At 28.8% G+C, this 26,764-nt stretch overlaps 1 pseudogene; it reads right to left on the bottom strand.

Moving 5' to 3' along the window:
* Positions 1–5,451: 5,451 nt before the first annotated feature.
* On the bottom strand, positions 5,452–5,568 carry LOC145301539 (5S ribosomal RNA; annotated as a pseudogene).
* Positions 5,569–26,764: the final 21,196 nt, after the last annotated feature.

Raw genomic sequence — 26,764 nt, 5'->3', positions numbered from 1 at the left:
CGAGAGTAAAAACAATGGAAATAATATGCTGTTGTCATAGCTCTAATTATTATATTCTACCCTACATATATTAGTGATTTCAAAACTTTACAAAATATATAACTTTTGTGCTATCAACTGGATTCGAAACTAATACATTTAGGGTTCCAGCGTTATTCGTTACCATCTGAACTTACGACATATAGATATCAAAATACAAAAGATTAACCGACTTTAACGTTTAAATATAGTAAAAAGGCACTTTAAGTCAACTTACGCTTGTCAAGTTAAACTTTTAAATTTTTACCCTGAGCAGTTATTTTTAGCGGCTAAAAAAAAAAAAAACAGATCGAATTTGTTCTACAGGTTAAAATCTCATGTATATTAAGTTTCAATTTGTAGATCAATTCTATTGACAGAGTAGTTTGTTAAGAATCGTTCCGCACACAGAAAAAAGGTAATTTTATATGCATACTAGATGGCCACTGGACGTTTCCCGATCATAAAATACACATGAGTATTATATTTTAATTCATACAGAAACTGAGACATTTTCATGCGAGTATTATATTTTTTCGAAACAGTTCCCTTGTAATTAAAAAAAAAAAAAAAAAAAACTATGTATTTTGCCATATTGGCCCTTTTTAATCCAAATTTCGCGAAGTTGGCTTTTTTTTCTGAAGCAATCCGGCCTTCAAAAATTGCATTTGGCCTTTTACAATACGCCACTAAGAACGGAACAATATTACATCTATCTCTACTATTATATAAAAGGAACTTTGTCTGTGTGTTTGTTAATTCATTCCCTATGGACACCAAAACCGCTGGGCCTATTTTTTAAAAATATTTCACGCAAATGTACCTCATGTGTCTGGGAGTGTTTGTAGATAAGTTTTTTCCGTAATAATCGATAATCGAAAAATAAAACAGTAAAGATGGACCAGTTCGATTTCGACGAAAGCTACCACTTTAACATAGTGTGACATTTTAGAAGTTTTATCCCCGCACGTTCGGCGTATAAAATCTACAGTAGGTTCTTTTATATGACAGGGTCACGTTCGATATGGATGTTCCTGTTTAGAGCTGGACTGAACCATAATTCTTGACTTTTGAATTTGCGCGAGCCTTTTCGAGTCTTACACAAAAACACGCGTTCACATTTCAAGCCATATTACTTGTCATATACATACGCGCACACAAACATACGCGCGCACGTCCACACACGTACATATATTCACGTTCGCGTATACACACTCACATTCACGTGTATACACCCACACGCTAACGTACACACATGTACTCACATACGCGCACACGTACGCACCCATGGGAAACGTCACTTTCTCTTTCAACGGAAATCCACACATGCGCATAAAGACCACCGGAAAGACCTATAAAAGCAAGAGACAAGCTGTTTCCAGCCCTTTTCCAACTCGCCTTCCGAGGTGAGTGGTCTACGGACCAGCCGCCACCGTTTCGACAGGCGCACCTCACGCTACTTGCTACTATGTGGGGCAAAAACTAACAAACAGTATGTACACCTTATACGCTTTCTCTCTCTCCATGAACTGGATTGACATTCTCACTCTTTCTCGCTCTATATATACAACGAATTTAGGAAAACTCGCCCTGGGAAAACTCGTCTAGGGAAAACTCAATAAATGTTGATAATTGATAAAATTATAATTTTAAATAACGCATGAGTGCATTTGGTATGAGAGAAAACAAAAACATAACAACAAAAAAACTATCATAATGAAAAAAACAAAACAAAAAAGTAACGAAGAATCGAATCGCTCCCTGTTTTTTAATTTTTTGGCTTTGTTTTTTATCATTGTTTTTCTGACTCCAAAAAACATCGTTAAAATAAGAACAAAAAAAAATTGTAATTAACTTTGTATGAACATAATAAACGCTTTAAAATAAGTGAAACCACTAAGAACTTAGCCAGTTAGGTAGAAAACGGACACTTAGAAAATCGATTTTATTTAAAAAAAAAAAAAAGAAGAAAGACATTAAACAAGTAAAAATATTTTTAAAAAATATTATGGGGGCTATAGTCTATTTTAAAAAACAATATCTCCTTCAAGAACGATCATAAAATGTATTTTCAATCGATATTTATTCAATACGGGACCAGTTTTCCTACCTAGCGAAAGGGGACGAGTTTTCCGGGGTCGAGTTTTCCGGAGACGAGTTTTCCGGAGACGAGTTTTCCCGGGACGAGTTTTCCGGGCACCATATACAACTTGTGCCAGAGAATACCTTTGCGTAGCTGACTGCTAACATGGCGCGCAGTTTAACTGATGTCAATGTCAACCCTCTATCTTTTTCTTTGTCTACACGCTGGACTATCATTCCCATTTTACACTACATTACTCACTTCTCTTCCGAACAAACGATAGTGACCCGAACGCGGACAAGAACACGTGTTATATCTAAAACATTCATTCTTTCAACAGTAAATAAACGACACGTTTATCTTATCCAGCAATTGAGTATTTGTTTCCTTCACTCCATTCGTTTCATTATTTTCTTTTGTAACGGGATTAGGATTTATATATCCTAGTCGTCTACAAATTTTCACCTTTAATGCAAGCCATTATAACCATACAAGTAGAAAGGCCAGGCTTATAATATATACAGTAGGTTATTTGATATTGCGGGGGAGCGCTAGAAGTTACCGTTTCTGTTTAGAACACAACTAAAGCAAAATTTTAAATTTTTATTCAAGCCATTAAACAGCGTGGCTCACTCAAATGTAGCCCCGAAAATGTATTAGAGAGGAGGAACATTTTTTTATTGTTTAAATTACCCGTAGCATTGTTTAAATTAATTATATTATTATAAAAGACGCTGGAGGTACTCCCCGTTTACAACTATGCATTTCTGCCTGAAGATCCTTGGGTATTTTTTTTCCTGGTAGCGTCACTCCAGATTGTGAGGATTGTGTGTATACAATTTTTGTTTTAAGATCCCTCAAAGATAAAAATCACATCACAAGTTCGAGGACCGTGGTAGCCATAACCCTTTGCTTAATATTCTCTCTTCCATAAATATGTCATGAACTCGTGTTAGTGATCTGTGAGACGTGTGGCATGTAGCGCTATCTTGTTGGAAAAAGAATTGCATTTTGTCTTGTGGTGTCAGTTGGTCATTAAGATAAAGATTAAAGAGATCGTGCTACTTTTAAGTTATGTCCTGTATATAAAATAATTATCTTATAAAATCAACAGTAGGTTCCCTAAAGTGCAATATATTATGGACTAAGACAGTGCGGGGAGGAATGTGAAGCTTCCATCCGGTGCGCCGCAAAGGTTTCCCAAATAGAGAAAGCAATGGATCTATTTGATTGAAAAATGGGCGATTTCATTGATTTTGATGATAATAGAATATCGGAGGGTGAAACATTCGTTGATCTTTATTAAATCCCGGGTTATATCGAGTCTCACTGCTAGTAGAGATGTGTAGTATAATCGTGAAATTTCCACGGGTTCGTGTTAATAAATAATAAATGAAATCTATCTTTCTCATTTTTATTATTTTACACATCCAAAAAAAATGTTTTCAACGATTTATCAGAAGACTGTAATGGCGACATATCGCATCGAGAGAACAAAAGAACCAATCTCTGGCCCCATAAAACAGGCGAGACCCTAAATTCGCTATAGAAAAAAAAAAAAGAAAACTTTAGGGCTGAGATGAAAAAAAGATCTAACGTCTGAACCTTATGAGTCTATGACACTTTGGGGGGGGGAGGTCAAATTTATGATCTCTCCTTTGTCATTGAGCGATTTTGTGACTTTTGGAATTATAGGATACTGTAAACATAATGTTCCTCTTTATTTTTCTTCCCATGAGGGCAGAGTGAGAAACAATGTCGACTCTCCAACAAGGACCACTCTGGATAGGAAGAAAAAGAAAAATTGCCTCAGTCTCGAAAGATTTTTTCCTCAACTGATCATTGACAAAAAAGGTGAAGTGAAATACCAGAACAATAGTCATTGCCAAACAAATGTGAAAAAAAATGCGCATGATTCCGTGACGTCAGATTTGTGTTAACTATACGAACTATGGAAAAGCAGAAGCGACTTAATGATTTTTTAAAACCTTTGTTTATCTTCTTCAAACTGCAATTAATAATTAATCTTTGTTATAATTTTGATAGGTTTTAAGATTATCACAGTTTAATGATTAATAATATTATAAACATTTGTATATTAAATATCAAATACGGTTTTGTGCGAGTGTTCATTTTGTTAACTACCGGTTTCCATACTTTTGTTCAGTAAAAAGAGACAAACAAATATAAGAGCCGTCTATAAAATTGTTATTATTTGTGCACTAATATTTATAAATGAGTTTTAATTTGCCGATAAAATAGCTGGCAAGTGTCATGTTTATATTAAAACCAAATATTTACAAAATAATTAAACACAATTAATTAAAAATCCGTTGTAACTGAACATTTTTGAAATAATAGAATTTTAATCGTTTAATCTTTTAAAAATTAATTTATTTTTAGGAAGTTTCTTTTTCTTAGCAATTCAACTCGTTATAGTATATATTAATAAGAAAAAAAACACTATTTTAAACAAAAATCTAATAATATTAAAGGTATATCACTTTTTTAATTGCAACTTCAAGGTAAGTTTTTGTTTAATACGTGTATTTAAATTAAAAAAAAAATAAATATGTTTTACTTATTTGAACTCTTATGTTTTATAATAAATAGAAATTTCCATAAATTTAAATATATTTTGTTATAATTTCGAAAAAATAAATGGGGGGGACATGAACTTAAAAACAATATTTCCTCTTAAATATTTTACAAAAACTGCATTTTCTGTGTAATTTCATTCTAAAATTGATAAATATCGAAAATTTCACGAAAATCTGACTATTAGTTGATTTTTAATAGATTTATTAAACACAGATATGTTTTCACGTTCGGAATGCTTACTACATGGGAACGTTATTTTAAAGCGTCAATTATGTAAACACGATTTTCGTCTCGCAATTTCATTATTTTCGTATGATGAATTTTTTTTTAAATATTACTAGTTTATTTTGCCCTGCTTCTTTCAAATGGTATAAAAGTTATATCGATAATATTAATTTATAATAAAGTTACATCGTTTTACATATGGAGGGTTAATTCTGTGGAGAATTCTGAGGTTGCCTACAGAACAGATACTACACATTGTTTTTATCCAATGTTAATCATACGTATTTCTGCTATCAGTTGTTGTTGCTACTTCTGCCACTGCTACTACTATATGGCCACCTTCAGTCTTTAACAGACTATGGATACCCACTAAGGGGTGCCTGAACGTGAATTTTTTTTTTTTTTGTGGCAGAAGGTGCGCAATCTACATCCCCACCTCTCCGGAATCGACATTGTTAAATACCAGTAGCAAGTGAAGTGTATATTCAGGACGACTGGAAACAAATGCCGAGAGGAGCAGAGAGCACATACAGCGCCTAAAATTCCCATCTGGTCACCCATCTGGTACTAAACAGACTCAACGTTGCTTAACTTCGGTGATCTGACAAGAACCGGTGTGTCAACGCGATTATGCCGTATATACTACTACTACTATATTACTACTGCTGCTACTACTACTAATACTACTACTAATGCTACTACTATTACTACGGCATGATACTGTTCCAGATAGAAAATTAATACAACTATGGGTTCAAATTTCAGAGATACCGGTTCGGCACTTAAAAGAAAGCCACTTGGAAGGCGTCGAAGCGCTCGAACGCAAGACAGTATTCGAGCTGTAAGATTTTCTGTTGCTCAGTCTCCTATATGTTCAGCTCGCAAACATGCTTTCGCCTTGGGATTGTCTTTTTTTCTTTTTTTTTTTTTTTACATTTTCACCCCATACAAGGCACATTGCCACTTTGGTGTAGGGGGCTACTAACAGGGGCAACAACTACTAGGGTACTATGTAGGGATTTGGGCAGCAAGGTGTTGGCTCACGTTGCACTTGAACTTCTGCACGTCAGTACAGTTGGGGAAGCAGGGACCTGGAATGGAATTCCAAAGTCTAGCTGTTCTGGAGAAGAAACTACTGGAGTAGAAAGATATTTTACATCTAGGGATCTCTACAGTGTGGGGGTGGGATTTTACAGCCTGTCGGGTCTGTCGAGGATGTTCACGTCGTGGGGGGCACAAGTGCTTGCAGTTCGTCAGAGCATTCACCATTATAATACTTGTAGAACAGGCAGAGGGATGCAACGTTTCGTCGGTAGGGCAGAGGCTGAAGCTTAGATGCCAGTTCAGGGCCTATCAGATTTGCAATTCTCTTTTGAACCTTGTCAAGGAGCGAGAGACTAGCAGCAGATGCACCAGCCCAAATATGACAGCAATACTCCATACATGGGCGAATGGTTGCCTAATAATCTTCTCAAACAGTCAGTATTCTACTCACTGATATGCAGTTCCTTCCGTACAAATTAACCTCGATGCATCCGTTCAGTCTCTTGAGACAAAGGATACCTCTATAAGGGCAGCTGCACATGTAATTGTGTGGCAAGGGTTCCGCAATCTTCGGCCACGCTTCTCCTAAATCGTCACTGCTTGACTCCAGTGGCAAGAAGTCCAGGACGACTGAAAACAATGCCGAGATAAACGGAGAGAACATACAGCACCTGGAAGTCCCAAATGGTCACCCATGCAAATTAATGATTGCTTAGAAACTGCGGGAGTGTTGCTGGGAAGATCGCGTAGCAAAATGTGGGAGATATTCCTGCCGCACCTTGTATTTTCATGTTGTCACAGGAGGGTCATTATAAACGTAGAACCTCCTATTTTTCTAACTTTAAAAGATAAGAGTAACAAAAGCGGGCAGTACCATTAAAACGCCCAACCATTGCGCTCCAGAATTTATTTTTCTACATAGTAGACACTATGATAAATGTACTGTCCCCAACGATGAACGATGGCTGTGTATGGACGTATAGAGCGGGTTTTGTCATACGAGGATCGTTTCAAAAGTAAAGCCTCCAATTTTGGGGGACTCAAAAAGATGAAAGGATACGTAGACGAGAGCGATATCATTAAAACTCTTCTCCTCCAGAATTGATTATTCTATATAATCACCTCCATTCTCAATGTAATTTCATGACGCATCTCTGCTTCGACGCATGTTTAAGACAGTGGTTGCGTTCCCAGAGTGTCACATCGTCACTATCTGCAACAGAGAGGTGAAACATGTATATCGTGAATGCAGCAGTCCAATCATCATAACAATGATCTTTGCAATTACCTTCGATTTATTTGGCAGAATAAAAAATAGGAAAAATTACTTTTATAATGATCTTCGTATTTTTTACAGGTAAGTTATAACTAACGGAAATACGTCATAATCGCGTTGATACACCGTTTCCTGTCAGATCACAGAAGTTAAGCAACGTTGAGCCTGGTTAGTACCAGATAGGTGACCATTGGGGAATTCTAGGCGCTGTATGTTCTCTCCGCTTATCTCGAGTGTTTTTGCGAAAGCTTGGGAAGGGGGAACGATTAAATGGAGTTCAGTTGAACATTTGCCATAAAAATGGTGGGATCCTTCTATCGATCCAGTAAATATGTCACTGATGATGCAATTCTCTATCTATGTAAGAGCCAGGTACGTCCTAGGATGGAATACTATTTCTACATCTGGACAGGAGCTGCTAGAAAGGACTTGTCCTGCCTTGATAGAGTTCAAAATAGACTTTGTAGCCTCGTAGGAGATGTCCTTTTCTCTTCCCTTAACCTCTATATCACAGAAGAGATGTTGCGAGTTTGTCTCTGTTGTATCGTTATTTTTCATGGAAGGTATTTGACTGAGCATCAGTCTATGGTCCCCCCTCGCCAAACTTTCACAAGAAACTCGTCTAGCTGAAAACACTATCAATAATTCCCCCCAATCGTTATCTGTGCCTAAACCTAAACGTGGATTCCATGAACAAAACTTCTTTCTAAGAGCTGCACGCCTGTAGAATTGTCTTCCGTTTTCCTGCTTTCCAGCTGACTACAATATGGTTGTCTTCAAGTCTAACGTAAACAAGTTCTTGATGAGCCGTTCCACTTGTTAACAAATTTACTGAATTTCCATTACTAACGATTACTATATTGTCCAATTTCTACTGTATACTCTTTAACACTTATCCTCGAGTGGCCTCTTGGCCTTGATAAGTGGTGATGTCTATGTAAAAAAAAATAACGTTAGATAGGCGCGCTACGTCTTTTATGTGGGAAAGAGGCTGCAGGAAAGAAAGAAAGGCATCACTTATTAAGTTTGGAAGCCAGTGTTGAACACTATCAACGCTGTATAATGCGCGCCGAGCAGCTCCTTCCCAGAGGTGGCAACAGTACTCCATTTGAGGGCATATCTGGCTTTTATAGAGATAGAGGATCGCATCGGCAGTTAGATACCTGCTGGAGTGGTAGAGTGATCTAACTATTTTTCCAACATTCTTGGCAACAGATTTGATGCATATGAGCCTTTATTTTAACGGAGTTTTTTTTCTGTTGACTGTTGTATTCTACTAGTCCAGTGCTGTTATGAGTTCTACCGCCATAGTCTTTGCATTCTTCCTGTTGAAAATGGATGAATTTATTGCTAATTGCCTGGGGTCCTCCTACCGATTAGTGGCGGCGAGTATGTCCATATAATTTTGGCAGGCGGAATCCTCACTCTTTAGGTCGATAGTTTTCAATCCTACATTGCGACGTTTGTGTCACATCCTCCTGTTGTTCGTGCGAGATAAATAACGTACTTATTCTTCCACCCCCAAAAGTGATGTGAGAAAAGGTCAATTTGACGTGCGAGTTCCAGCACCCAATAAGAAATGTAGTTCATCGTGATGGGTACGGCAAATATTCTTGCTTGTGTCCGTTGGAATTTCTCGATTAAGTAGTCTGAATCACTATCAACAAATTCTAAAAAGAAAAAGAAGTAACGCCTGGTGGTAGATCACTGTACTATAAAAAAAAGTTATCAGAGCATTTCCCGGTAAGGACGCCGAAGACAGTTAGCAATAAAGTATTGCATTCGTAAATAAAGAAGACAAATCCTGGGAGGATGGACCCCCTAGAATTGCACACATACCGACCACAATCATACTCCTCTCATATATAACCACGTGTATCAAAACCCAGCTACCAAGATAGTACGAAAGAAATAAAGCCAAACATCTTGATTTTGGTTCGTTGGTTGTTTTTGTTTTACGGCATATCAACCCTTTCCGGGTTATTTAATGCCGAATCCAAAGATTTTGAGGAAAAAATTTTTAATAGAATATATTTGTTGTTTTCAAGTCGGTTTCTATTAAACCCATAGTTGGAACCCTAACAAGTACTACCACTCTGGGTCGGAGTGGACCTGGGAGCAATGGTAATTAAAGGGTGGCTCCACACTCCCTAAAGCCCACAAGCTGGGGCCTCCCCACTGGATATAGTTTAAGGTCATATCCAGGACCCCCATTGAGGGACTTTTACCCTCTGCAGGGTGGGGCAGCGGTGTATTCTAATGTCCCACCGACAGGGCCCCAAACATCTTGAATCGATAATCAAATACTCTTTATTATTTTTATTGCATTTTCTTTCCACAAAAGTCACAGTGCCACTTTCATGTAGAGAACTACTATCTGGGACATAATTGGCATGCATACTATGTAGGGAGTTGAGCAGCAAGATATCTGTTTACATTACATTTGAACTTCTGCATGCCAATACAGTCGATGAAGCGGGAACCCGAAAGTAAATTCCAAAGTTTAGTAGTTTCAGAGAAGAAACTATTAGAATATAAAGTTTTCTGGCACCTGGGGATCTCTATTGTGTAGAAGTATCATCCAAGCTTCAGCCTCTGTCCCATCGACGCAATGTAGCCTCCCTCCGCCTGTTCTACAAGTGCTTTAACGGTGTATGTTCCGACGAGCTGCAAGCACTTGTACCCCCTTTACGTAAATACCCCCGACAAACCCGACAAGCAGTACAATCCCACCCCTTCACAGTAGAGATCCCTAGAGGTAAGAGAGCCTTCTACTCCAGTAGTTTCTTCTCCACAACCGCTAGACTTTGGAACTCCCTGCCAGGTTCCTGCTTCCCCAACTGTACTGACAGAAGTTCAAGTGTAACGTGAACCGACATCTTGCTGCCCAACTCCCCAACTAGTACCCCTGTAGCCCGTGTCCCTAATAGTAGCCCCCTACATCAAAGTGGCAATGTGCTTTGTTTGTGGTGAAAATGTAATAAAAAAGGGGTGTGTGTGGTTTTTGCTTTTTGTCGGGTTTGTCAGGAGTTTTTACGTGGAAGTAGTACCAAGGTTTTTAGTTTGTCGGAGCACCTATCATTAAAATACTAGTAAAACATGCAGAGGGATGCAAGATTTCGTCCATGGGACAGAGGTTGAATCTTAGATAACTGTTCAGGGCCTATCAGGTTAGCGATCCTCTTTTGAACCCTGGCCAGAAGTGAGAGACAAGTAGTAGGTGCACTAGTTCAAATGTTACAACAATATTCCATACAATTTTTATTTTTGTTCCTTTTCTCCACGTTAAAAAAAACGACCCTGGTGTCTAACTCTGTCCCGTGGGGAGGCATTGTAAATAGGAACAATTTTCCAGACATGGGCGAATGTCGCCTTTATAGAGGTATAGGATACTCTCAGGCGTAAGTAACTTTCTAGCACGGTAGAGGGAGCCCACTTTCCTAGTAGGCAATGCCTTCAATGTATCTGTTCTAACTCATGTTTCCTGTGAACGTTAATCTGAGGAGTTTGAATGAAGTATTTTCAGCTAATGTATCATTAGCCACGGCTATTAGTGGTCGAGAAAGCTTTCTTGTAATTATTAAAAGAAAGAAGCTTAGTCTTGGCAGCATTGAATGTTACCATCCATTTTTGTCCCCTATTCACATTACACTTGAACTTCTGCATGTCAGTACAATTGGGGAAACCTAGAAGGGAATTCCAAAGTTTAGCAGTTCTGGGGAGGAAACTAGTATAGTAAAATGCTTTCTGACATCTGGGGTCTCTACTGAGTAAGGGGTGGGATTTTGCAACTTCTCGGGTTTGTCGAGAGTATTTTCGGTATGGGGGTACGAGGGTTTGTAGTTCATCACAGCATCTATCATTAAAATACTTGTAAAAAGACAGAGGTATGCAGCATTTCATCGATGAGACAGAGGTTGAAGCTATTAGGTTGGCAACTCTCTTTTAAACTCTTTCTAGGAGTTAGAGACTAGTAGTATATGCACCAACCCAACTGTGACAACAATACTATATGGGCGAATGGTGTAGAGCTCCTTTCAGGCATAAGTAACTTTCTAGTACAGTAGAGAGAGCCCACCTTCCTTGCAGTTGCTTTGGGGATGCTTTTGATGTTACTGTTCCACCTTATGTCCCCTGTGAACGTTAAGGAGTTTGAACAAGGGTCTTTCAGGTAATGTATCTTTAGCCATAGCTATCAGTCGTAGAGAAAGTTTCTTGTAATTATTAAAGGAAGCAAGTTTAGTCTTGGCAGCATTGAATGTTACCATCTATTTTTTTCCCATTCCACTACAGTCTGGAGGTCTTCTTCTAGGGTTTTCCGATATTGCCTTGGATATGTGTTCAGTCGTTTTCCCCTCGTGCCTGTTCAAAGTATCAGTGGAGCTGATACATTTTTTATTGTTAATGGAATAAGCAACCACTTTCTTATAATTGTTGTCACCTTTAATTTCGTATGACGGTAATGATTGCTTTCTGTCATTGAGTTGCAGTTTTTGAAGAATGCTGATTCCTATCGGTCATTTAAATTTTTTAACCTCCACGACAGAGGTCGTGTCGTTGGTACCTCATTAGTTCCGTCCGTCCTCCTGCTCACCATCAGACGAAATGCTAATGATACGCGCAGCCCGAATAATTACCGGTATTTTATTGATTTGGGCGCCATAATGAAGTAGGAATTGATGCTGTGCACATGGAACTGGCGTTTGGATCGATGATGTCGGAAGCATTGAAATGTTGTGAGATTAATCAGATGCAGTTGAGACAAAAAACAAACAAATTATAGTTTTTGCGGATCACATTCGTATATTAGATTCTCGTTTGTGTCAGAAATAATTTGATTCCTATTTAAATTGGCATTATGGCGGCAATTAAATGTAAAGAAAATACAGAAAGATATGTATCGTGTTACAAAACGAAGAAGTCATATTCTAAAAACCATGTAATCGATCAAGTATTTCACTGAAACTAAGAAAAATCAAAATTTACGACATTTAGCGATTTATTTACCAAACTGCATGTAAACCAAAGGCTGAGATTTCACCTATCAGCTTCGTTGTCTCTCCTTTTCGTTTCTTCGGATTTAATCATGTCGGATAAAAAGACTACCACTTGCCTAGCCGTAAAGCTTGATTTTTTTTTTAATGATTAAAAAAAAAAACTTACTTGATCAAATTAAGTGATTTTTGGAATATTTCATCTTCGTTCCGTGGCTGGTATTTAAATCATACAGACTTTTCTGTATTTTTCCTCACTTTTAATTGTCGCCATAAGTGCCCATTTGAATAAGCATCTTTATTTCTAATCGTTACATAAGATATACAGTGTTTTATTTCGATTTGTTAATTTAGTAACAAAAACGTTTTAATTCTTAATATATATATATACTAGCAAAAGTACGCATCGTTACTGGGTGAAAAAAAACAGCCTACAGAAAATGGACTCTGATTTATGAAAGTATGATAGGTTATGAAAAGGAAGCATTGTAAAGAGATAGCTTCGAATTTAGAGGTATCTAAACCAAAGCAAAATATGATGAAAGTAAAAATAAAATAGATGAACCCCATAATTTATTATACCATACCTGTTAACACTGAAACGCTTATCACAATATTCTGTGCATCTATATTAAAAAAACCTTGTTAAACGTTGTGACATATTTCCATTCTATGGAGGGCAGGCGCGAACGAACAGCCATCATTTTATTATACCATATTTCTTCAAACTCAAACATAATTATCAAAGTATACTTACGCAGATAGATATGAAAAGTCTTTATTAATGTTTGTGTCCATTTCAATTCTATGAGGCCACGCGGGAACGCAGACCCCACAATTTTATTATATCATCAAAGTATTATTATGTACATCTATATCAAAAACACTTGTAAACGTTTTTTTTTTTAATTCTTTTTATTTCCATACTTGTGGGACCAGGCGCGTACGCAGACTCCACAATTTTAATGAATCATCATTATGCCAGATCAAACATACCTATTCCTGTGTTTCGATACATCTTCTATCATTATGTGTGATCAGTTTTCTTTAATAATCAACCATATAGGAGCCTATTCGTGGCCAGACACACACACACACACAAAAGTTCAGCTTTATATTATAGATATATATTTTGTAAAACTGGTAATTAGTAAAAACCTGAAAAGAGTGCTCAATACTCTTGCAGAGAATATATGTGTTTTATTTTTTTATTGACGTTTTATCTGTTTGGTTACATATGTTTCGGCTGTGCGACCATGTTTACGATCCAACAGCCTCGTCAGATGTTATAGAAATGGTTGTTCATATATATATATATATATATATATATATATATATATATATATATATATATATATATATATTTATATATATATATATATATATATATATATATATATATATATATATATATATATATATATATATAGGCGTTCCAAATGTAATACATTTTTCATCTTACCTAAATGGATTATCGAAAAATATCAAATTGTGGATTCCATGAACAAAGCTTCTTTCTTAGAACTGCACGCCTGTACTACTCTGTACCGTCTGCCTGCTTCCCACCTGATTACAACTTGGATGTCTTCAAGTCCAACGTTAACAAATTCCTAATGAACCGCCCCCTTAAGTAAACACTTCATCAAATCTCCACACTAACGTAATGTACTTGCAATAACCCTTATCCCTGAGTGGCTTCCGGGCCTTGATAAGTGGTGACCACTGTGTAATTTTTTTTTTTAAATACTGCCCTTATAAATATAACCATTAATTAATAACAACTCATTATTTTTCATCGCAGTAAAGTCAAATTTACAAATATCTGAAATAAAAAAACGAATAAAAAAAAAGATGGCGTCTACATATATTCTCGCGAGATCTCGCAGAATGACGCCTAGAGCTTTTACGTGATCTTTTCTCTTTAATTCGTTGTCGAGTCAACTGGGAGGAAGATAAAGTCATCAATCTCGTGCCCCACTCATCAGCACTTGACTCATTTTTCGCTCTTAAAACTGTCAGTTTGGTTAGAGGCATACACGACATGTATCTGCAACGCTAGGATAAAAAATGGCACTCTCGACATTCTGATTAACACTTATTTCTTTCAGATTTAAGAGGTAATATCTGGTTTCTCTCCGTCTGGAACAGGCTCAGGTGTTGTCGGGCGGAGGTGGAAGTTTAGCTTGTCTAAGTTTGAGTAAAGGACTATGGAGCGGTGACGCAATCAAGAGAGGTAAAGGTTTTCAGTTCGAAAAAAGCGAGTCGAGGAAAAACCAGGTTGCAAAATAATACTGCGTGAATATGAAAAATATGTTTGATGGAAATAAAAAAAAGAAGGCAGGTGTCGAGGCGGGGATTACAGGGATGGATAAATAGACAGCGTGGCAAATGGCGTTATAAAAGTTTAAATAAACAAGCGGAAAATGTTAGAGGGGGGCACTTAATGCAAACAAAAAATATAATAAAAATAGACAGAAAAAACAGAAATCTAGAAACACTAGAAGATGTACCCCGCATTGTTCGGTAACAAACGTAACGATATATTCCGTTTTAAAAAAAATGAACGGAAAACAGAGAGTAAAAAAATAAACTAAAACATGTGCATGTGAGTATTATGAATATTAGGCCAGCTTTACACGATCTTTACAAAGTGTTTTCAAACCTACTTATTTTTAAGATATGCAATCTGCCATGTGAATCATCAACGCATGTACATTTTTGAAATAGTTGGCCAACATAAAATCCGATGACCCCCCCCATTATATTTGGACACCTTAACAGTCCTTTACCGGATAAAAAAAAAACGATTACATGTCTGAATGCCCTATATACCAAGTTTAAAATCTGTAGGAAAAAATTCGTTTAGTATATAGGGCGACTAATGCCTCATATTCTCACTTTTATAGATATAAAGATTTAACTGATAGACAGAAAAAATTAAAGACAGAATACATGAATGAAGGGAAAAACAAGACGATAAAAGAAGGAAAGATTGAAACTAACACTTAAAAGAGAGTAAAAGGTCATGAAGAAATTACGAATACAAAGAAAACAATAGAAAACTAAGAAATTTAAAAAGAAAAAACGAAACAAAGAAATATAGGAATAAATGAAAGAAGGTTTACTTGCTTTGTATAGCGGCTTATAAAACTTTTCCGAATCATTTAATATTAAATAACGTAACTATTAAAAATGTTTTTTTGCTTGAAGTATATTTTTTAAATTGTTGCCATGCCTGAAATATATTTTTGAAAATGTTTTTAATCTTGAAATATATTTTTGAAAATCTTTTTACTCTTAAAGTATATTTTTGAAAATGATTTTATGCTTGAAGTATATTTTTGAAAATGTTTTTATTCTTGAAATATATTTTTGAAAATGTTTTTATTCTTGAAATATATTTTTGAAAATGTTTTTATTCTTGAAATATATTTTTGAAAATGTTTTTATTCTTTAAATATATTTTTGAAAATGTTTTTATTTTGAAATATATTTTTGAAAATGTTTTTATTCTTGAAATATATTTTTGAAAATCTTTTTATTCTTGAAGTATATTTTTGAAAATGATTTTATGCTTGAAGTATATTTTTGAAAATCTTTTTACTCTTGAAGTATATTTTTGAAAATGATTTTATGCTTGAAGTATATTTTTGAAAATGTTTTTATTCTTGAAATATATTTTTGAAAATGTTTTTATTCTTGAAATATATTTTTGAAAAATATTTTATGCTTGAAGTATATTTTTGAAAATGTTTTTATTCTTGAAATATATTTTTGAAAATGTTTTTATTCTTGAAATATATTTTTGAAAAATATTTTATTCTTGAAATATATTTTTGAAAATGTTTTTATTCTTGAAATATATTTTTGAAAATGATTTTATGCTTGAAGTATATTTTTGAAAATGTTTTTATTCTTGAAATATATTTTTGAAAATGTTTTTATTCTTGAAATATATTTTTGAAAATGTTTTTATTCTTGAAGTATATTTTTGAAAATGATTTTATGCTTGCAGTATATTTTTGAAAATGATTTTATGCTTGAAGTATATTTTTGAAAATGTTTTTATTCTTGAAATATATTTTTGAAAATGTTTTTATTCTTGAAATATATTTTTGAAAAATATTTTATGCTTGAAGTATATTTTTTAAAATGTTTTTATTCTTGAAGTATATTTTTGAAAATGTTTTTATACTTGACATATAATTTTGAAAAATATTTTATGCTTGAAGTATATTTTTGAAAATGTTTTTATTCTTGAAATATATTTTTGAAAATGATTTTATTCTTGAAATATATTTTTGAAAATGATTTTATTCTTGAAATATATTTGTGAAAATGTGTTTATTCTTGAAATATATTTTTGAAAAATATTTTATGCTTGAAGTATATTTTTTATATTGTTGTCATGCATGAAATATATTTTTGAAAATGATTTTATTCTTGAAATATATTTTTGAAAATGATTTTATTCTTGAAATATATTTTTGAAAATGATTTTATTCTAGAAATATATTTGTGAAAAATATTTTATGCTTGAAGTATATTTTTGAAAATGTTTTTATTCTGGAAGTATATTTTTGAAAATCTTTTTACTCTTGAAGTATATTTTTAAAATATTTTAAGCTTGAAGTATAGTTTTGAAAATGATTTTATGCTTGAAGTATATTTTTGACAATGTTTTTATTCTTGAAGTATATTTTTGAAAATGTTTTTATTCTTGAAATATATTTTTGAAAATGTTTTTATTCTTGAAGTATATTTTTGAAAATGATTTTATGCATGAAATATATTTTTGAAAATGTTTTTATTCTTGAAGTATATTTTCGAAAATGTTTTTATTCTTGAAGTATATTTTTGAAAATCTTTTTACTCTTGAAGTATATTTTTGAAAATCTTTTTACTCTTGAAGTATATTTTTGAAAATGTTTTTATACTAGAAATATACTTCAAGCATAAAAAAAATTTCAAAAATATACTTCAAGCATAAAAACATTTTCAAAAATATACTTCAAGCATAAAAGCATTTAAAAAATATACTTCAAGCATGAAAATATTTTTAAAAATATATTTCAACGCAAAAAAATTTTCAAAAATATATTTCAAGCATAAAACATTTTCAAAAATATACTTCTTGCATAAAAAGATTTTCCAAAAATATACTTCAATAATAAAAACATTTTCCAAAATATATACTAGCATAAAAACATTTTCAAAAATATACTTCAACATAAAAAAAATTTTCAAATATATACTTCAAGCGTAAAAAATTTTTCAAAAATATACTTCAAGCAAAAAAAACATTTTCAAAAATATACTTCAAGCATAAAAACATTTTCAAAAATATACTTCAAGCATGAAAATATTTTTAAAAATATATTTCAACACAAAAAAATTTTCAAAAATATATTTCAAGCATAAAACATTTTCAAAAATATACTTCTAGCATAAAAAGATTTTCCAAAAATATACTCCAATAATAAAAACATTTTCAAAATTATATACTAGCATAAAGACATTTTCACGATCTTTACAAAGTGTTTTCAAACCTACTTATTTTTAAGATATGCAATCTGCCATGTGAATCATCAACGCATGTACATTTTTGAAATAGTTGGCCAACATAAAATCCGATGACCCCCCCCCCATTATATTTGGACACCTTAACAGTCCTTTACCGGATAAAAAAAAACGATTACATGTCTGAATGCCCTATATACCAAGTTTAAAATCTGTAGGAAAAAATTCGTTTAGTATATAGGGCGACTAATGCCTCATATTCTCACTTTTATAGATATAAAGATTTAACTGATAGACAGAAAAAATTAAAGACAGAATACATGAATGAAGGGAAAAACAAGACGATAAAAGAAGGAAAGATTGAAACTAACACTTAAAAGAGAGTAAAAGGTCATGAAGAAATTACGAATACAAAGAAAACAATAGAAAACTAAGAAATTTAAAAAGAAAAAACGAAACAAAGAAATATAGGAATAAATGAAAGAAGGTTTACTTGCTTTGTATAGCGGCTTATAAAACTTTTCCGAATCATTTAATATTAAATAACGTAACTATTAAAAATGTTTTTTTGCTTGAAGTATATTTTTTAAATTGTTGCCATGCCTGAAATATATTTTTGAAAATGTTTTTAATCTTGAAATATATTTTTGAAAATCTTTTTACTCTTAAAGTATATTTTTGAAAATGATTTTATGCTTGAAGTATATTTTTGAAAATGTTTTTATTCTTGAAATATATTTTTGAAAATGTTTTTATTCTTGAAATATATTTTTGAAAATGTTTTTATTCTTGAAATATATTTTTGAAAATGTTTTTATTCTTTAAATATATTTTTGAAAATGTTTTTATTTTGAAATATATTTTTGAAAATGTTTTTATTCTTGAAATATATTTTTGAAAATCTTTTTATTCTTGAAGTATATTTTTGAAAATGATTTTATGCTTGAAGTATATTTTTGAAAATCTTTTTACTCTTGAAGTATATTTTTGAAAATGATTTTATGCTTGAAGTATATTTTTGAAAATGTTTTTATTCTTGAAATATATTTTTGAAAATGTTTTTATTCTTGAAATATATTTTTGAAAAATATTTTATGCTTGAAGTATATTTTTGAAAATGTTTTTATTCTTGAAATATATTTTTGAAAATGTTTTTATTCTTGAAATATATTTTTGAAAAATATTTTATTCTTGAAATATATTTTTGAAAATGTTTTTATTCTTGAAATATATTTTTGAAAATGATTTTATGCTTGAAGTATATTTTTGAAAATGTTTTTATTCTTGAAATATATTTTTGAAAATGTTTTTATTCTTGAAATATATTTTTGAAAATGTTTTTATTCTTGAAGTATATTTTTGAAAATGATTTTATGCTTGCAGTATATTTTTGAAAATGATTTTATGCTTGAAGTATATTTTTGAAAATGTTTTTATTCTTGAAATATATTTTTGAAAATGTTTTTATTCTTGAAATATATTTTTGAAAAATATTTTATGCTTGAAGTATATTTTTTAAAATGTTTTTATTCTTGAAGTATATTTTTGAAAATGTTTTTATACTTGACATATAATTTTGAAAAATATTTTATGCTTGAAGTATATTTTTGAAAATGTTTTTATTCTTGAAATATATTTTTGAAAATGATTTTATTCTTGAAATATATTTTTGAAAATGATTTTATTCTTGAAATATATTTGTGAAAATGTGTTTATTCTTGAAATATATTTTTGAAAAATATTTTATGCTTGAAGTATATTTTTTATATTGTTGTCATGCATGAAATATATTTTTGAAAATGATTTTATTCTTGAAATATATTTTTGAAAATGATTTTATTCTTGAAATATATTTTTGAAAATGATTTTATTCTAGAAATATATTTGTGAAAAATATTTTATGCTTGAAGTATATTTTTGAAAATGTTTTTATTCTGGAAGTATATTTTTGAAAATCTTTTTACTCTTGAAGTATATTTTTAAAATATTTTAAGCTTGAAGTATAGTTTTGAAAATGATTTTATGCTTGAAGTATATTTTTGACAATGTTTTTATTCTTGAAGTATATTTTTGAAAATGTTTTTATTCTTGAAATATATTTTTGAAAATGTTTTTATTCTTGAAGTATATTTTTGAAAATGATTTTATGCATGAAATATATTTTTGAAAATGTTTTTATTCTTGAAGTATATTTTCGAAAATGTTTTTATTCTTGAAGTATATTTTTGAAAATCTTTTTACTCTTGAAGTATATTTTTGAAAATCTTTTTACTCTTGAAGTATATTTTTGAAAATGTTTTTATACTAGAAATATACTTCAAGCATAAAAAAAATTTCAAAAATATACTTCAAGCATAAAAACATTTTCAAAAATATACTTCAAGCATAAAAGCATTTAAAAAATATACTTCAAGCATGAAAATATTTTTAAAAATATATTTCAACGCAAAAAAATTTTCAAAAATATATTTCAAGCATAAAACATTTTCAAAAATATACTTCTTGCATAAAAAGATTTTCCAAAAATATACTTCAATAATAAAAACATTTTCCAAAATATATACTAGCATAAAAACATTTTCAAAAATATACTTCAACATAAAAACAATTTTCAAATATATACTTCAAGCGTAAAAAATTTTTCAAAAATATACTTCAAGCAAAAAAAACATTTTCAAAAATATACTTCAAGCATAAAAACATTTTCAAAAATATACTTCAAGCATGAAAATATTTTTAAAAATATATTTCAACACAAAAAAATTTTCAAAAATATATTTCAAGCATAAAACATTTTCAAAAATATACTTCTAGCATAAAAAGATTTTCCAAAAATATACTCCAATAATAAAAACATTTTCAAAATTATATACTAGCATAAAGACATTTTCACGATCTTTACAAAGTGTTTTCAAACCTACTTATTTTTAAGATATGCAATCTGCCATGTGAATCATCAACGCATGTACATTTTTGAAATAGTTGGCCAACATAAAATCCGATGACCCCCCCCCCATTATATTTGGACACCTTAACAGTCCTTTACCGGATAAAAAAAAACGATTACATGTCTGAATGCCCTATATACCAAGTTTAAAATCTGTAGGAAAAAATTCGTTTAGTATATAGGGCGACTAATGCCTCATATTCTCACTTTTATAGATATAAAGATTTAACTGATAGACAGAAAAAATTAAAGACAGAATACATGAATGAAGGGAAAAACAAGACGATAAAAGAAGGAAAGATTGAAACTAACACTTAAAAGAGAGTAAAAGGTCATGAAGAAATTACGAATACAAAGAAAACAATAGAAAACTAAGAAATTTAAAAAGAAAAAACGAAACAAAGAAATATAGGAATAAATGAAAGAAGGTTTACTTGCTTTGTATAGCGGCTTATAAAACTTTTCCGAATCATTTAATATTAAATAACGTAACTATTAAAAATGTTTTTTTGCTTGAAGTATATTTTTTAAATTGTTGCCATGCCTGAAATATATTTTTGAAAATGTTTTTAATCTTGAAATATATTTTTGAAAATCTTTTTACTCTTAAAGTATATTTTTGAAAATGATTTTATGCTTGAAGTATATTTTTGAAAATGTTTTTATTCTTGAAATATATTTTTGAAAATGTTTTTATTCTTGAAATATATTTTTGAAAATGTTTTTATTCTTGAAATATATTTTTGAAAATGTTTTTATTCTTTAAATATATTTTTGAAAATGTTTTTATTTTGAAATATATTTTTGAAAATGTTTTTATTCTTGAAATATATTTTTGAAAATCTTTTTATTCTTGAAGTATATTTTTGAAAATGATTTTATGCTTGAAGTATATTTTTGAAAATCTTTTTACTCTTGAAGTATATTTTTGAAAATGATTTTATGCTTGAAGTATATTTTTGAAAATGTTTTTATTCTTGAAATATATTTTTGAAAATGTTTTTATTCTTGAAATATATTTTTGAAAAATATTTTATGCTTGAAGTATATTTTTGAAAATGTTTTTATTCTTGAAATATATTTTTGAAAATGTTTTTATTCTTGAAATATATTTTTGAAAAATATTTTATTCTTGAAATATATTTTTGAAAATGTTTTTATTCTTGAAATATATTTTTGAAAATGATTTTATGCTTGAAGTATATTTTTGAAAATGTTTTTATTCTTGAAATATATTTTTGAAAATGTTTTTATTCTTGAAATATATTTTTGAAAATGTTTTTATTCTTGAAGTATATTTTTGAAAATGATTTTATGCTTGCAGTATATTTTTGAAAATGATTTTATGCTTGAAGTATATTTTTGAAAATGTTTTTATTCTTGAAATATATTTTTGAAAATGTTTTTATTCTTGAAATATATTTTTGAAAAATATTTTATGCTTGAAGTATATTTTTTAAAATGTTTTTATTCTTGAAGTATATTTTTGAAAATGTTTTTATACTTGACATATAATTTTGAAAAATATTTTATGCTTGAAGTATATTTTTGAAAATGTTTTTATTCTTGAAATATATTTTTGAAAATGATTTTATTCTTGAAATATATTTTTGAAAATGATTTTATTCTTGAAATATATTTGTGAAAATGTGTTTATTCTTGAAATATATTTTTGAAAAATATTTTATGCTTGAAGTATATTTTTTATATTGTTGTCATGCATGAAATATATTTTTGAAAATGATTTTATTCTTGAAATATATTTTTGAAAATGATTTTATTCTTGAAATATATTTTTGAAAATGATTTTATTCTAGAAATATATTTGTGAAAAATATTTTATGCTTGAAGTATATTTTTGAAAATGTTTTTATTCTGGAAGTATATTTTTGAAAATCTTTTTACTCTTGAAGTATATTTTTAAAATATTTTAAGCTTGAAGTATAGTTTTGAAAATGATTTTATGCTTGAAGTATATTTTTGACAATGTTTTTATTCTTGAAGTATATTTTTGAAAATGTTTTTATTCTTGAAATATATTTTAAAAATGTTTTTATTCTTGAAGTATATTTTTGAAAATGATTTTATGCATGAAATATATTTTTGAAAATGTTTTTATTCTTGAAGTATATTTTCGAAAATGTTTTTATTCTTGAAGTATATTTTTGAAAATCTTTTTACTCTTGAAGTATATTTTTGAAAATCTTTTTACTCTTGAAGTATATTTTTGAAAATGTTTTTATACTAGAAATATACTTCAAGCATAAAAAAAATTTCAAAAATATACTTCAAGCATAAAAACATTTTCAAAAATATACTTCAAGCATAAAAGCATTTAAAAAATATACTTCAAGCATGAAAATATTTTTAAAAATATATTTCAACGCAAAAAAATTTTCAAAAATATATTTCAAGCATAAAACATTTTCAAAAATATACTTCTAGCATAAAAAGATTTTCCAAAAATATACTTCAATAATAAAAACATTTTCCAAAATATATACTAGCATAAAAACATTTTCAAAAATATACTTCAACATAAAAAAAATTTTCAAATATATACTTCAAGCGTAAAAAATTTTTCAAAAATATACTTCAAGCAAAAAAAACATTTTCAAAAATATACTTCAAGCATAAAAACATTTTCAAAAATATACTTCAAGCATGAAAATATTTTTAAAAATATATTTCAACACAAAAAAATTTTCAAAAATATATTTCAAGCATAAAACATTTTCAAAAATATACTTCTAGCATAAAAAGATTTTCCAAAAATATACTCCAATAATAAAAACATTTTCAAAATTATATACTAGCATAAAGACATTTTAAAAAATATACTTCAACATTAAAAATTTTTCAAAAATATACTCCAACATCAAAACATTTTCAAAAATACACTTCAAGAGTAAAAACATTTTCAAAACTATACTTCTAGCATAAAAAACATTTTACTAAAATATACTTCAAGAATAAAAACATTTTCAAAAATATACTTCAAGCATAAAATATTTTTCAAAAATATACTTCAAGAATAAAAACATTTTCGAAAATATACTTCAAGAATAAAAACATTTTCAAAAATATACTTCAAGCATAAAAACATTTTCCAAAATATACTTCAAGAATAAAAACATTTTAAAAAATATATTCTAGCATAAAGACATTTTCAAAAATATACTTTACCATAAAAACATTTTCAAAAATATACTTCAACATAAAAACATTTTCAAAAATACACTTCAAGAGTAAAAACATTTTCAAAACTATACTTCTAGCATAAAAACATTTTCAAAAATATACTTCAAGAATAAAAACATTTTCAAAAATATACTCCATGCATGAAAACATTTACAAAAATATATTTCAAGAATAAAAACATTTTCAAAAATATACTTACTTTATGCATAAAAATAATTTCAAAAATATATTTCAGGAATAAAAACATTTAAAAAAATATACTTCATTCATAAAAATATTTTCAAAATAATACTTCAAGAATAAAAACATTTTCCAAAATATACTTCATGCATCAAAACATTTACAAAAATATATTTCAAGAATAAAAACATTTTAAAAAATATACTTCAAGCATAAAAATATTTTCAAACATATATTTCAAGAATAAAAACATTTTCAAAAATATACTTCATGCATGAAAACATTTACAAAAATATATTTCAAGAATAAAAACATTGTCAAAAATATACTTCATGCATAAACATACTTTCAAAAATATATTTCAAGAATAAAAATATTTTAAAAAATTTACTTCATGCATAAAAATATTTTCAAAATAATACTTCAAGAATAAAAACATTTTTCCAAAATATACTTCATGCATGAAAACATTTACAACAATATATTCAAGAATAAAAACATTTTAAAAAATATACTTCAAGCATAAAAATATTTTCAAACATATATTTCAAGAATAAAATCATTTTCAAAAATATACTTCATGCATGAAAACATATACAAAAATATATTTCAAGAATAAAAACATTTTCAAAAATATACTGCATGCATAAACATATTTTCAAAAATATATTTCAAGAATAAAAACATTTACAAAAATATACTTCAAGAATAAAACCATTTTAAAAAATATACTTCAAGCATAAAAACATTTAAAAAATATACTTCAAGCATCAAACCATTTTAAAAAATATACTTCAAGAATAAAAACATTTAAAAAAATATATTTAAGCATAAAAACATTTTAAAATATATACTTCAAGTATAAAAAAACTTTACAAAAAGAAACGTCGTATATTTTTAAAATATAAAAAAATTCAGTATTTTAAAAAAATTATATTTATTTCAAGCATAAAAACATTTTCAAAAATATATTTCAAGAATAAAAATATTTTCAAAAACATACTTTAAGCATAAAAATATTTTCAAAAATATACCTCAACCATAAAAATATTTTTAAAATATACTTCAAGCATAAAATCATTTTCAAAAATATACTTTAAGCATCCAAAAATTTTCAAAAATATACTTCAAGAATTAAAACATTTTCAAAAATATACTTCAAGCATAAAAATCTTTCAAAAATATATTTCGAGAATGAAAACATTTTCAAAAATATACTTCAATAATTAGAACATTTTCAAAAATATACTTCAAGAATAAAAACATTTTTAAAAATATACTTCAAGAAAAAAACATTTTCAAAAATATACTTCAAGAATAAAATTATTCACAAAATATACTTCAAGCAGGAAAACATGTTCAAAAATATACTTACAGCATAAAAACATTTTGCTTGTAATATGTTTTTGAAAAAGTTTTTATGCTTCAAGTATATGTTTGAAAAAGTTTTTTATGCTTCAAGTATATTTTTGAAAATGTTTTTATGCACGAAGTTTATTTTTGTACATTTTTTTAAGCTTGAAGTATATTTTTTTAAATGCTTTTATGCTAGAAGGATATTTTTGAAAATGTTTTTTTGTTTGAAGTATATTTTTGAAAATGTTTTTATGTTGAAGTATATTTTTAAAAAATGTTTTTCTGCTTGAAGTATATTTTTGAAAATGTTTTTATTCTTGAAGTATATTTTTGAAATGTTTTTATACTTGAAGTATATTTTTTAAAATGTTTTTATTCTTGAAGTATATTTTTGAAAATGCTTTTATGCTTGAAGTATATTTGTGAAAATGTTTTTATGCTTGAAGTATATTTTTTAAAATGTTTTTGTGCCTGGAATATATTTTTGAAAATGTTTTTATGCTTGAAGTATATTTTTGAAAATGTTTTTATTCTTGAGGTATATTTTTGAAAATGTTTTTATACTTGAAGTATATTTTTGAAAATTATTTTATGCTTGAAGTATATTTTTGAAAATGTTTTAATGCTTGATGTTTATTTTTTAAATGTTTTTATTCTTGATATATATTTTTGAAAATATTTTTATGCTTGAAATATATTTTTGAACATGTTTTTATTCTTGAAATATTATTTTAGAAAATGTTTTTATACTTGCAGTATGTTTTTTAAAATGTTTTTATTCTTTAAATATATTTTTAAAATATTTGTATGTTTAAAGTATATTTATGAAAATGTTTTTATTCTTGAAGTAGATTTTTGAAAATGCTTTTATGCTTGAAGTATATTTTTGAATATGTTTTTATTCTTGATGTATATTTTTGAAAATATATTCCTGCTTGAAGCATATTTTTTAACATTTTTCCTGCTTGAAGAATATTTTTTAAAATGTTTTCATGCTTGAAATATATTTTTAAAATGTTTTTATGCTTGAAGTATATTTTTGAAAATGTTTTCCTACTTGAAGTATATTTTTGAAAAATATGTTATGCTTGAAGTATATTTTTGAAAATGTTTGTATTCTGGAAGTATATTTTTGAAAATCTTTTTACTCTTGAAGTATATTTTTAAAATATTTTAAGCTTGAAGTATATTTTTGAAAATGTTTTTATTCTTGAAATATATTTTTGAAAATGTTTTTATTCTTGAAGTATATTTTTGAAAATGATTTTATGCTTGAAGTATATTTTCGAAAATGTTTTTTATTCTTGAACTATATTTTT

The sequence above is a fragment of the Euprymna scolopes genome, chromosome 18 (assembly GCF_053919585.1).
Source record: "Euprymna scolopes isolate OS-2025 chromosome 18, ASM5391958v1, whole genome shotgun sequence".
Taxonomy (NCBI): domain Eukaryota; kingdom Metazoa; phylum Mollusca; class Cephalopoda; order Sepiida; family Sepiolidae; genus Euprymna; species Euprymna scolopes.
The sequence above is the reverse complement of the archived record's forward strand: the minus strand, read 5'-3'. Positions and strand labels throughout refer to the sequence as shown.